This window comes from Monodon monoceros, unplaced genomic scaffold (assembly GCF_005190385.1).
Source record: "Monodon monoceros isolate NGI ecotype Baffin Bay Population unplaced genomic scaffold, NGI_Narwhal_1 Super_Scaffold_8, whole genome shotgun sequence".
In the NCBI taxonomy this organism is placed as follows: Eukaryota; Metazoa; Chordata; class Mammalia; order Artiodactyla; family Monodontidae; genus Monodon; species Monodon monoceros.
In genome coordinates this window covers 33,775,716-33,790,345 of record NW_021703785.1, presented here as the reverse complement: position 1 = coordinate 33,790,345, position 14,630 = coordinate 33,775,716, and positions in this window count along the sequence as shown.

The window sequence follows — 14,630 nt, the reverse complement described above, 5'->3', positions numbered from 1 at the left end:
TTGGATTCCTTTTATTTCTTTTTCTTCTCTGATTGCTGTGGCTAAAATTTCCAAAACTATGTTGAATATGAGTGGTGAGAGTGGGCAACCTTGTCTTGTTCCTGATCTTAGTGGAAATGCTTTCAGTTTTTCACCATTGAGGACAATGTCGGCTGTGGGTTTGTCTTATATGGCCTTTATTACATTGACGAAAGTTTCCTCTATGGCTACTTTTTGGAGAGTTTTTATCATAAATGTGTGTTGAATTTTGTCAAAAGCTTCCTCTGCATCTATTGAGATGATCATATGTTTTTTCTCCTTCAATTTGTAAATATGTGTATCACGTTGATTGATTTGTATTTATTGACGAATCCTTGCATTCCTGGGCTAAACCCCACTTGATCATGGTGTATGATCCTTTTAATGTGCTGTTGGATTCTGTTTGCTAGTGTTTTGTTGAGGATTTTTGCATCTATGTTCATCAGTGATATTGGCCTGTAGTTTTCTTTCTTTGTGACATCCTTGTCTGGTTTTGGTATCAAGGTGATGGTGGCCTCGTAGAATGAGTTTGGGAGTTTTCCTCCCTCTGCTATATTTTGGAAGAATTTGAGAAGGATAGGTGTTAGCTCTTCTCTAGATGTTTGATAGAATTTGCCTGTGAAGCCATCTGGTTCTGGGCTTTTGTTTGTTGGAAGATTTTTAATTTCAGTGCTTCAGTTTGAAGCACTGTTCATATTTTCTATTTCTTCCTGATTCAGTCTTGGCATGTTGTGCACTTCTAAGAATTTGTCCATTTCTTCCAGGTTGTCCGTTTTATTGGCATATAGTTGCTTGTAGTAATCTCTTATGATCCTTTGTAGTTCTGCAGTGTCAGTTGTTACTTCTCCTTTTTCATTTCTAATTCTATTGATTTGAGTCTTCTCCCTTTTTTTCTTGATGTGTCTGGCTAATGGTTTATCAATTTTGTTTATCTTCTCAAAGAACCAGCTTTTAGTTTTATTGATCTTTGCTATCGTTTCCTTCATTTCTTTTTCATTTATTTCTGTTCTGACCTTTATGATTCCTTTCCTTCTGCTAACTTTGGGGTTTTTTTTTGCTCTTCTTTCTCTAATTGCTTTGGGTTTAAGGTTAGGTTGTGTATTTGAGATGTTTCTTGTTTCTTAAGGTAGGCTTGTATAGGTGTAAACTTTCCTCTTAGAACTGCTTTTGCTGCATCACATAGGTTTTGGGGCATTGTGCTTTCATTTTCATTTGTTTGCAGGTCTTTTTTGATTTACCCTTTGATTTCTGCAGTGATCTCTTGGTTATTAAGTAGTGTGTTGTTTAGCCTCTATGTGTTTGTATTTCTTACAGGTATTTTCCTGTAATTGATATCTAGTCTCATAGCATTGTGGTCAGAAAAGATACTTGATATGATTTAAATTTTCTTAAATTTACCAAGCCTTGACTTGTGACCCAAGATATGATCTATCCTGGAGAATGTTCCATGCACATTTGAGACGAATGTGTATTCTGTTGTTTTTGGATGGAATGTCCTATATATATTAATTAAGTCCATCTTGTTTAATGTATCATTTAAAGCTTGTGTTTTCTCTTTTACTTTCATTTTGGATGATCTGTCCATTGATGAAAGTGGGGTGTTAAAGTTCCCTACTATGATTGTGTTACTGTCGATTTCCCCTTTTATAGCTGTTAGTTATAGCCTTATGTATTGAGGTGCTCCTATGCTGGGTGTATAAATATTTACAATTGTTATATCTTCTTCTTGGATTGATCTCTTGCTCATTATGTAGTATCCTTCTTTGTCTCTTATAATGGTCTCTGTCTTAAAGTCTATTTTGTCTGATATGAGAATTGCTACTCCAGCTTTCTTTTGATTTCCATTTGCATGGAATATCTTTTTCCATCCCCTCACTCTCAGTCAGTATGTGTCCCTAGGTCTGAAGTGGGTCTCTTGTAAACAGCATATGTATGTATCTTGTTTTTGTATCCATTCACCTGTTTATATCTTTTGGTTGGAGCATTTAAACCATTTACATTTAAGGCAATTATCGATATGTATATGCCTATTACCATTTTCTTAATTGTTTTGGGTTTATTATTGTCGGTTTTTTCTTTCTCCTGTGTTTCCTGCCTAGAGAAGTTCCTTAAGCATTTGTTGTAAAGTTGGTTTGGTGGTCCTGAATTATCTTAACTTTTGCTAATCTGTAAAGCTTTTAATTTCTCTGTCAAATCTGAATGAGATCCTTGCTGGGCAGAGTAGTCTTGATTGTAGGTTTTTCTCTTTCATCACTCTAAATATGTCCTGCCACTCCCTCTGGCTTGCAGAGTTTCTTCTGAAAGATTAGCTGTTAGCCTTATGGGGATTCTCTTATGTTTTACTTGCTGTTTTTCCCTTGCTGCTTTTAATGTTTGTTCTTTGTATTTAATTTTTGATAATTTGATTAATATGTGTCTTGGCATGTTTCTCCTTGGATTTATCCTGTATGGAAATCTCTGTGTTTCCTGGACTTGATTAACTATTTCCTTTCCCATATTAGGGAAGTTTTCAACTATAATCTGTTCAAATATTTTCTCAGTCCCTTTCTTTTTCTCTTCTTCTTCTGGAACCCCTATAATTCGAATGTTGGTGCATTTAATGTTGTCCCTGAGGTCTCTGAGACTGTCCTTAGTTCTTTTCATTCTTTTTTCTTTATTCTGCTCTGCAGTAGTTATTTCCACTATTTTATCTTCCAGGTCACTTATCCATACTTCTACCTCAGTTATTCTGGTATTGATCCCATCTAGAGTATTTTTAATTTCATTTATTGTGTTGTTCATCATTGCTTGTTTCATCTTTAGTTCTTATAGGTCCTTGTTAAGTGTTTCTTGCATTTTGTCTATTCTATTTCCAAGATTTTGGATCATCTTTACTATCATTATTCTGAATTCTTTTTCAGGTGGACTGCCTATTTCCTCTTCATTTGTTGGATCTGGTGGGTTTTTGCCTTGCTCCTTCATCCACTGTGTGTTTCTCTGTCTTCTCATTTTGCATAACTTACTGTGTTTGGGGTCTCCTTTTCATAGGCTGCAGGTTTGTAGTTTCCGTTGTTTTTGGTGTCTGTCCCCAGTAGCTAAGTTTGGTTCAGTGGGTTGTGTAGGCTTCCTGGTGGGGGGGATTAGTATCTGTTTTCTGGTGGATGAGGCTGGATCCTGTCTTTCTGGCAGGTAGGTCCACATCTGATGGTGTGTTTTAGGGTGTCTGTGGTCTTATGATTTTAGGCAGCCTCTGTGCTAATGGATGGGGTTGTGTTCCTGTCTTTGCTAGTTGTTTGGCATGGTGTGTCCAGCACTGTAGCTTGCTTGTCATTGAGTGGAGCTGGTCTTGTTGTTGAGATGGAGATCTCTGGGAGATTGTCACTGTTTCATATTACATGGAACTAGGAGGTCTCTTGTGGACCAGTGTCCTGAACTTGGGTCTTCCACCTCAGTGGCACAGCCCTGACACCTGGCTGGAGCACCATGAACCTGTCCTCCACATGGCTCAGAAAAAAAAGAATGAAAGAAAGAAGAAGATAAAATAAAATGTAATAAAATAAAGTAATATAAAATAAAATGAAGTTAGTAAAATAAAAAATAATTGTTAAGAAAAAAATTTTAAGTAAAAAAAAAAAAAAAAAAGGACCGACAGAACCCTAGGACAAATGGTAAAAGCAAAGCTATACAGACAAAATCACACACAGAAGCATACACATACACACTCACCAAAAGAGAAAAAGGGGAAAAAATGTATATATCGTTGCTCCCAAAGTCCACCTCCTCAACTTCGGAGGATTCGTTGTCTATTCAGGTATTCCACAGATGCAGGGTACATCAAGTTGATTGTGGCGATTTAATCCGCTGCTCCTGAGGCTGCTGGGAGAGATTTCCCTTTCTCTTCTTTGTTCGCATAGCTCCTGGGGTTCAGCTTTGGATTTGGAGCCCCCTCTGCGTGTAGGTCGCCTGAGGGCGACTGTTCTTTGCTCAGACAGGACGGGGTTAAAGGAGCAGCTGATTCGGGGGCTCTGGCTCACTCAGCCCGGAGGGAGGGAGGGGAACGGGTGCGGGGCAAGCCTGCGGTGGCAGAGGCCAGCGTGACGTTGCACCAGCCTGAGGCGCGCCGTGCGTTCTCCCGGGGAAGTTGTCCCTGGATCTCAGGACCCTGGCAGTGGCGGGCTGCACAGGCTCCCGGGAGCGGTGGTGTGGAGGGTGACCTGTGCTCGCACACAGACTTCTTGGCTGTGGCAGCAGCAGCCTTAGCGTCTCATGCTCGTCTCTGGGGTCCGCGCTTTTAGCCGCGGCTCGCGCCCATCTCTGGAGCTCCTTTAACGGCGCTCTTAATCTCCTCTCCTTTCGCACCAGGAAACAAAGAGGCCAGAAAAAATCTCTTGCCTCTTCGGCAGCTCCAGACTTTTTCCCGGACTCCCTCCCGGCTAGCCGTGGCACACTATCCCCCTTCAGGTTGTGTTCACACTGCCAACCCCAGTCCTCTCCCTGGGATTCGACCTCCAAAGCCCGAGCCTCAGCTCACAGCCCCGCCCGCCCCGGCGGGTGAGCAGACAAGCCTCTCGGGCTGGTGAGTGCTGGTCGGCCCTGATCCTCTGTGCAGGAATCTCTACGCTTTGCCCTCCGCACCCCTGTTGCTGCGCTCTCCTCCGCGGCCCCGAAGCTCCCCGCCTCCGCCCCCCGCAGTCTCCACCCGTGAAGGGGCTTCCTAGTGTGTGGACACCTTTCCTCCTTCACAGCTCCCTCCCACTGTTGCAGGTCCCATCCCTATTCTTTGTCTCTGTTTATTCTTTTCGCTTTTGCCCTACCCAGGTTCGTGGGGAGTTTCTTGCCTTTTGGGAGGTCTGAGGTGTTCTGCCAGCGTTCAGTAGGTGTTCTATAGGATCTGTTTCACATGTAGGTGTATTTCTGATGTATTTGTGGGGAGGAAGGTGATCTCCACGTCTTACTCTTCCGCCATCTTGAAGCTTCCTCAAAACTTCCAAATTTTTATGCTGTATTTGAGGTTGATAGCAAGGGATTCCTAAAATAAAATGATATTCTTGAGGAATAAATTTAGGAGGAATACAAGTATAATACATAATTGATAGAAATTACTGCAAGATGTTGATTTCCATGGTTATCATTCCAACAACTGTTATCCTCAATATTCTTCCCTGAGACAGAATTTTTCATGTTTTCTTGAAGAGAGTAAGCCTGCCAGATTCCACCGTTTTTCTCACAGATACTTTCCAATTATGTAGAACCTGCCTCAAGTAGTCAATCTAGAGTTAGAAGTGTTTTGTAAAAAAGCTCTGTCTAGTAGGGATTGTGGAGATTAATGGGACCATTAGCTCTCAAATGGAGTTACCCTCTAGATAAAGAGTTAACCAGCTGGTATAAAAGGAACAGAAATCAAGACACATGGAGGGGGATAAAGGAAGAGAAAGTAGCTGAATCCTATAACGATGGAAGACTAGAGATGTAACCAAAGGGCACTGGCTTCTGAAGGAACCATTACTACTTTGGCAATTCAGTCACATGAGTTGCCAACAAATTCTCAATGTAATAAAATTCTAAGCAGCATAGTGCTTAGTTGAAATGCCTGTCTTCTTTTCTCTTCCTTGTACTCTTATATGAAATCGCATTTATTATGGCTGTAAAGCAATATAGTGGGTGAGTTCAGTAATTCATAAAGATTTCATAGTCAAATATATGCTGTTGGTGATTAAAGAGTTTCTGAAACAACTGAAATGTAATCATGGTGGTGAGAATGTTATTCCTGAGAAGAATAATTGAAAAGGGATTTTAACTAAAAACTTTAACTCAAATAAGTTAAATTCTACTCCTTGATGTAGGCAACAACACAAGGCATACAATCTGTATGACATCTGTAAAATGGACCCCAGTGTTAGTCTTTCTTTAATGAATTCAGGAAACAGATTTTTTGGTGCATATATGAAAGATACCAGCCTGCAGATACCATAGTTTGAAGAAAGAAACAAATGAGATGGTTATGTAAATTATAAATAGAAGAGGAAAGCAACTGTCAATTAATGTTAAATAATAAATTATTTCAATTGATGTAGCTGTAACATACATTTTAACAGCTGGAGGACTCATTATGTCAAAATTCTCAACATTCTCTCTAATGGTTATTTTCACACATTTTGAATTGATTATTTTTCAAGAGATGCTATTGGATTTGTAATTAATACTGTATCAATTAAAGAGATTGATTTCATCACAATATTGAGTGTTTATTTCCATGAATAAGATATGTCTTCTCTTTTATTAAAATCTTCTGATTAAAATCCCTAGGTAGCATTATTTTAAGTTTTATTTTAATAGGAGTTACACATTTCTTGTTTTTTTCTTTTTTCTGAGATATTATGCATATATCTTTGCTCCTGTGAGTAGAAGCTCATCTTCACTTATATTTTTTAGCTGATTTTTGGTTTATATATGACTGCTTTTTTTTTTTTTTACTTAAAATAGATTTGAAAAGTATAGCAATCTTTTATGATGTTGTGGTCTTACTTATATTTGTATTTTATACATATATTTTGTCTGTTCTTTCTGTGGAATGAGTTCTTGGAGTTGTTTGGCCAGTTAGGAGCAAGGAAGGAAAGAGTTAAATTCTATTATTTGTGGTAGGCAATGTTATTCTCTTCTCAATATCCTTTCTCCCTTTCTTCCTAATTAAAAGAAGTCCTACATATGACTGCTTTTTAACCAGCAACCATACATATTTCTCTTTGTTTTTATGTTTTCAGATGCTTGTTTTTACTTAGAAGTATAAAATATCATCAGAAGAATATTGCCTGCTCCTTTAAAATTTTTATATTTCTTGATAACTTTTGTGAACTAATTGCATTGATTCATACTTCCAGAACAATTTTAAATAATAGTGATCACAGTGGGCCTTTTGTCTTGGTCTTGACTTCAGATGGAAGATTTCAAGCTGATTCTTGCTATATGACTTTTTTGCCTTATTACAGAGGCAATTATTTAGTCTACTTTTAAGACTTACTGATTAATTACATATTGATTTTAAATTTTATCATGTCTTATCAGCATCTATAGAAATTATTATTTTATTCCTTTGTCATATTGTATGACATAATGTGCTGAATTGTGTGTTAGTATATTTTCTAATTTCAAACTATATTTCTTTTCGTACAAATGTCATTTATTCATGTTAACATTCTTTGGAGTCTATTCACAGATATCTTCTAAAAGATTTTTGCTTATATATTTATAATTGAGATTGGTCTTTTTTGTGTTGTGATTGCTACCTGTGGATGTCATTTGTACACTGTGCAGGTAAAAAGTGTTCAGAGAGTCCTTTCTTCCTTAATTCTCTGTATTCTTAAATTTTTCAGGTTCTGTTTTTTAAAGTTTGTATAAGATTAATTTACAAAGATGTTTGGTTCTAGGGTACTTTTGTAGCTAGCTATTTTCAAACTTATTCATTTCTTCTTGATTAATGAATTTCCTCAGTGTTTTTAATCTTTGAAGCTAATTTTAAAAATATATATTTTCAAAATAAGTCATGTATTTCATAGAACTCTCTTTTTGTAATATTTACTTGCCTGGATTTAAATAAATTGATCTCTTAAATCTAGTAACAACTATTTAATTTATTATTTTGTATATTTGTCAATAAAATATTAAATTCCATCTAAATTTGTTGACTATTATTTGTTTCTTTTGTTTTTCTAGGATGGTACCTGAATGATATTTAATGTCCCTAATAAGAACTTCTAATATGTAAGAGCCATTTCATTCATTGTACTCATATTATAATGAAGAAATCCTAATAAAATTGAATGTGGAGTGATTTATAAGAATTGTATAACTGCTGTGGAATCTAAAATATTACACAGATGAACTTATCTACAAAACAGAAACAGACTCACAGACATAAAGAACAGTCCTGTGGTTGTCAAGGGGAAAGGGGAGTGGGGGAGGGATGGATTGAGAGTTTGGGACTAGCAAGTGCAAACTATTACGTATAGAATGGATAAACAACAAGGTTCTACTGTATAGCACAGGGACAATACATTCAGTATCCTGTAATAAACCATAACGGAAAAGAATGTGAAAAAGAATGTATATATATGCATAACTGAATCACTTTGCTGTACAGAAGAAATTACAACATTGTAAATCAACTATACTTCAATTAAAAAAAGAGAAAAAAAGAATTATATAACTGCTTATGCATATCCTCCAATCCTTGTCCAGAGTTTTCTGCTACAGAGCCAACATAAGACCCATTACAAGATTTATGTCTTAGAAAAATGTATTGGATTCCTATCCTCGAACTTAATAACTTTGTAACCTTCGGCAAATTGCTTAACTTCTCTGTCCCTTATTTTTTTCACCTTTAAAACAAGGTAATAATGTACTACCTGCCTTGTAGTGTTATTAACAGAGTTTGGTACATAATCTTTGCCAAAAAATATTTTTTCTGAAAAAAAAGATGGACCATAAACCTGTGTTTTAAGAACTACTTTGTATTTCATACAGCTTTATTTTATATATGTAAGCTGAACTGTCCTTGAGTTAAATTTGTATTAAAATCCACATTTATATTTTTTAAAAGGTTTAAATAAAAATTTTCAAATCTAACCTGAAATGCCAAGTATAATATATTATAGATGTATATTATACTTGTATTACTTCATGTATTTTATCTACTACTTTATTATCATTTGAGATTGTTCAGTATCACCGTGAATATTCATTTTTTTCTTTTTAAAGTTTCTGCTTAAAAAATAATAACTCTCTAGTCTTTTCCTGTATCCTTTTCTCTGAACAAATATTTTATCTTTGTTCCAGTGCAGTGTTCATTACCACATCAATAAGCCTGTTTGGTTTACTTTCTATCTTAATATGACTAATGGACCACTGTTTATATACTTTCCTGTTGCTTTTACTAACTATTCTGCTTGCCAGAATTGTGCTCTCTTTGAAGTATACATATCCTCCATGCACTGTAACATTTTGTACCCATGTCCCAGCTTCACTAATCTATTAATTGCTTACTATTTACTGAACTTTATTACTCAGAATTAATCCTAAGTGTTAAAGAAGTCTGAACTATTTATGAACAAAATTGTTCTAGACTCAATATTTGTTCTTAGAGTTCATTTGTAAATTAAAACTTTTGTGCTTTTGGTTTTCTTTGAATTATGATCCTTAAATGAATCTAATAAAGTATTTGATTGATTTATCTTGCCAGAACTGGGCCTTTTTGTAAGAAAAATTAACTATCCTTTCACTCCCTTTGAAAACAGTGAATTGATGATGATTTCAAAATGGATTATATAGATTCTGGCAAAAGCATAGTCCAGAATCTGTATATAAGAGCTTTAGTTTCCTCTCTGCCTCTTAATAGATCTAGTAGTATTGAACATATCATTAAACTTCTCTGAGTCTCAATTTTTTACTTTGTAAATTTTAAATTGGCTTTTTAAAAATCTTTCCCATTAGGTGGCTTAAATAAGACTAAATTTAAATAAACTAACATGCAAGAAATTTCTTACACAGTGCCTGAAACTGTCTCTCCTCTTATAGAATACAGAAATTAGACTATATGCCATTAGGTCTCTTTCTCTAATAATCCTTTCTGGTTCTGGTGTAAATTTTACATTTCGTAATATGAATATGAGTTTATAAGATATATTTACCTTTTTGGTAGCTATGAACTAGCTTTCCTGTCTCCCCAACAACGTTGTTTTCCAGAACTCCTTCTTTGTAGCCTCTTCCAGCTGTCAGTTACCATTCCTCAGAGTATAATTAATATTGAGGGTCAAACTTTGACTGAAAGGGACAAAATCTATATTTCTGATCCAGTTATAAAAAGTTACCTCTTCATCTTCCACAAATGATTATTCTCTTAGAACATAGAACTTTGACATTTGAAGCCAGACCTGGGTTTGAATCCTGGATCTGCTTATTATTTCAGCAATCTTGGACAATCACTTAAGTGCTCTGAAATATTTTATCTTCTCTAACAAGAAAATAATAAGATAAGAGATATTAATCTCTTTCCCTACTTCCACGCTCCTGTGAGAATCAAATATAGTACTGTTCTGCATTTTGTACATTAAAAAATGCCAAGAAAATATTAGGCATATTTATTTATATGCATTGTGAATTACTTGTCAATTATGGAAAAAGCAGAAGAGCCTAGTCATGAGGACTAGCCCTCTCTGGTGAAAATGGTTAGAGAAAAAAATAAACTGGGCTGCATTATGTATAAGATGCCAGTGTACTCAGAGAATGAGGCAGGAAAGTTGTCCTTCAAGCAGGGAGATAAGAAGAAAGACCCCACAGATCTTGATCTCAAATGCTCTGTTTTAAGCTCTTGAGACATGTCCCCATGCAGGCACTCAGCCAGGCTCTGAGAACACCTACTCTAGGAGGGCATGGTAGTCAGTAGTTAGATTCTAAAGGGTGGTTAAAGTTTAGTCTCTAATGCATTCAGGCAACTCAAGCTACTAATATTTTACCAGAAGTTATTAGAAGCAATGTTTTGGGAGCCAGCACATTAAGTTAAAGACAGCAAAAACTCACATAATTTATCCAAACAAACCTCTTATGGTACCCTTACTCAATTTCTCTCTTGTCATTTTCCTTACTCAACTCTACCTAGAAGTAGGGGAAATAAACTCAGTTAGAACAGAAGCAAGCACAAGTCTAAGCCACAGGCATTGCTGAAGCCTCAGGCATGCACAATAGAGCAAGATATTATACATATCATGGAACTGCAGTATGGGGGCTGGTGCTGGGTACCAACCTACTCCCTAGTTCAGGCGGCTAAATGCAAGCACAGAAATCTGCCTCACCTAACTTTAGTAAGATCTTACTGGACCTTAATTTATTAAAAGTATAATTAAGCACTCACAAAATTAACAAAAGACTGGACAATAAGTTTTAGAAAATAAGCAGGAAAAAAAGGCTGGAAATAGGAACCACAGCAAGTGCACTTAAATTCCACTGGTTTCACAGAAGATGCTGCAATAAGTATGACATCTCACCATCCCCATGTTCTTGTGTCATTCACTAAAGATTCAAATTCACATAAGATAGAGTTTGATAGACTGAGCCTAAATCACCTAAGTGACCCCTGGTGGACCAAGATAGGGATAGTAATGATATGATTCCTTCAGATTTCAGATTGAGGGCAGCCACTATCTTGTACCAAAACTATACACAATTGGGGATTGCCTAGAGGAGAGAAGGATTTATTAACAAAAGGATCCAAGACTGACAAATTTCACTACACTGACTTAAACCGTGGCCTCTTACTATCCAATTCAAGCATGTTTCTTCCGGGAAAACATTCTTAAGCATTTTCCTAAAATCACGATCAATAAATCAATAAATCTGATAGAGCCAATGCTATAAATCACAGCTGTGCAGCAGTGTATTTTGCCAGCACCATGGACAAGGAGGTAGGCAACCAGCTAGGGGAATGTCACGAAGAAGGTGTTCAGTTCCTTCTCCAGCACATGATGGGGATTCTCACTGGCACTCAGCTGCAGGCAGCATACGAGATTTGAGGCAGTTGTTAGGTAAAATTTTACCTGTTCACAAGTTCCTACCAGAAACCAAAATACCACTTGATGGTTATTTGCTTTAGAGTTGTGACAGACACTTACCTATTTTCCCCAAAGCAATTCACAGCCCAGTTTCTCTTCTTTGCTGCTAGATCTTACCTTTTCATTTAGAAACTGAAAGTACCAAGTACTCATTTCCCCTGCCTCCCCTCTTTCATCTGGGGATGGACAAATGACTCAATAACTGCCACTGAAATTTCACAGAAGGTGACCTGGCTGGCCTCTTGGGAAGATTTTCCTTCTAATAAAAATGAGGTGTCCAAGGGAAAAAAAAAATTCTACCCACTAATTCTTTTTTGATACTGTAATTTGAGACTGTGCTGCTTAGATTTGCTTTGGACATTCAAGTACCTTAAGAAAAAAGAGAAGTTAATCTTAGAAAAGCTACCACCTCTCTCTGGAATGCTTGTTATATGAGACAAAACTGTCCAGTCTTTAAGACATTATAGACAAGTTTTCGATTACTTACAACCAAAAGCACACTAAGTGATAAGTAATTTGTAGATGGAATGTGGGTTGGTACAATTAAGAAATTCTAAAACAAGGAATTGTTGGGGTGGAGGATATAGAATTGAGAACTTAACTCTTCCAGGCTGGAAAGTTGGTGGTCATTATGAAGCAGTTAACTCTTAATTAAGCAGTCTTATTGAAATACCTTGGGATAGTAAGTCGCCTTTGAATCTTTAGTGTTATGAGAAATAGTATGAAAATTCGGAATACTGGAATTTGTGGTCTATTTCTTGTAGTTTTCTTCTAGGTACTACAGAAGAGATAAACCTAATCTAAAGTCAGCTGGTCTGAAAGGAAGTGAACAAAGAAGAAAATATGGCCCTCTTATTGTGGAACTTCCCATGTCTTGCCTTAACTTCCACTGTATTAATGAGTCTAAGCCTACTTAAATGATTGACATTTGGGCCAACTTCAACATGGCAATAGTGTCCCAATTATTTTCTGACTTACAAGTGGCCCCAGTGGTATTCAGAGCAATGCTGCCTTCCAAATGCTTACCCGTACTAGAAAAACCATTCAGGCCTGCCTTAGAAGGCAGGGGTTCCTCAAAATATCTATCGTTTTCACTGAGAAAAAAATTTGAATTTGTTATATGGGTGTTCCCTGACTTTAATACAAATGAATCTATATACTGAAAAAGCAGACTATGCATCACACTTATAAAAAGATTTATGGCTTTAACAAAGAGTTCAAACACAAGTACCATTAAATAATTGTTCAAGTAATAGCAAATATACACAATATAAGATATATTTAAACCAAAAATAACTCAAAGGGTAAGTATTTACTAAATAAAGGAAATATCATTTAGAAAACAGATTATACAACTTTCAACAGTCATTTAAAAATATGATATATAGGAATTTGATTTGCATTAATTTACAATATATATACAAAATTAACTATTTCTTTGTTTTTTCCTTTAGGTCAGAAATTATTTAAAACAGGGGTTGACAAACTATGACTCTCAGACCAGATGCCTGTTTTTGTAAATAAATTTTATTGAATCTATTTGTTTTAAACTGTCTATAGCTGCTTTGGGGGCACACTGTCAGATTTACATAGCCGAGACACAGACAATAGGTCTGCAAGCCTTAAATCTGTCCTTTCGTGAAAAGTATGCAAAATGCCAACCCCTCGCATTTTTATAAGTGAGTTTTAAAATATATATTTATATTTTTAAAAGTGAATTGATACCTATATTTAGGTGTCAAAATGGGTTCCTCTAGGGATCAACTAAAACTTGGGTCTCAAGCTCTATTGATCCTAATCTGGAGATTTGAAACCCAAAACGTAAGGTATGATTTTGAAGAAATTGTTAACAAGTAGAATTTTTAGCTTGTTCTATTCCCAAATGCAAGCCACCCCCCGCCCCCAACTTTACTAACTTCAACTGATTACAAAAATAGAAGTAAACATAACTGTGGCAGAGACTGACCAGAAGCACACCAAGACCACCGTGGACAAGACAAGGTTTCCCAGCTTCACTTGCAGTTAGTTTATCACCATATGATGGGGTCTGGCCAACGGAATATAAGTAGTACCGATGTGTGACCTTCCAGACCTATTCATAGTATGTTCCATGTAATACTCGAGTCTCTCCATGTCCCACTCACGTGGCTGAAAGTTCAAGATGCTGACATGGCTGAAACACCTAATGGAAGGATCCTCGAGTCACTGATTGGAGGAGAGCCACCCAAAAGAACCTCTCAGTCCACATTGAACTGTGGTGAAAGTAAAAAATAGACTTTCTATTGTACTGAGCAACTAAAAGTGGAGTCATTTGTTAAAACAACTAGCATACATTATCTTGACTAATGTAATTGTACACAAATGTTTTGATTAATTGTATTATCTTCTTTTTTGATATTTAAATAAAATTGATTATTCTCTGTCTCATTTTCTGGTATCACTTCACTTCCAAGTTGTTGTTGAATTTCTAAACACATGTAATCTTATTTCCATCTCTTACTCTATTTTCTAGTTTTGCTGAATTTGATCTGGATTCCATTTTGCCTTTAGAAGATACATTATTTTCTTCACCACCATGTTGACTCAGTTATAAAAACAGCCTCTTATCCTTCATTATTTGAACTATCACTCACACAGCCTTTCCTGAATGTTTTTAGATGATGAATTACAATGCCATGAAATAAAGAAGTAAATTATGAGCACTAAGCAAACTTCTCGAAAGTCCTTTAGTCTCTCCCACCTCTAGAAATTTCTCACTGACTGATATTTCACCCACATTTTCCACTTGTTCTCTCATTTTCCCTTCTTTCTCTTCTATTCTCTGCTCTCCTCATAAAAAAAAAACTCCTTTTAACCTTTTCTGCAGAAGTGTCCTCTTTGCCCAGCTTTAGTTCATTCAAGTTCATATCCATAATCAAACATCTATTAGAATGTGTTCATAAAGAAGAGAATTATCCACTTGTCAAAAATTCTGTAAAGGCCACTTAAAATAACATCTTTTTCTTCCCACTGTAGATGCAATCTCACATCTTC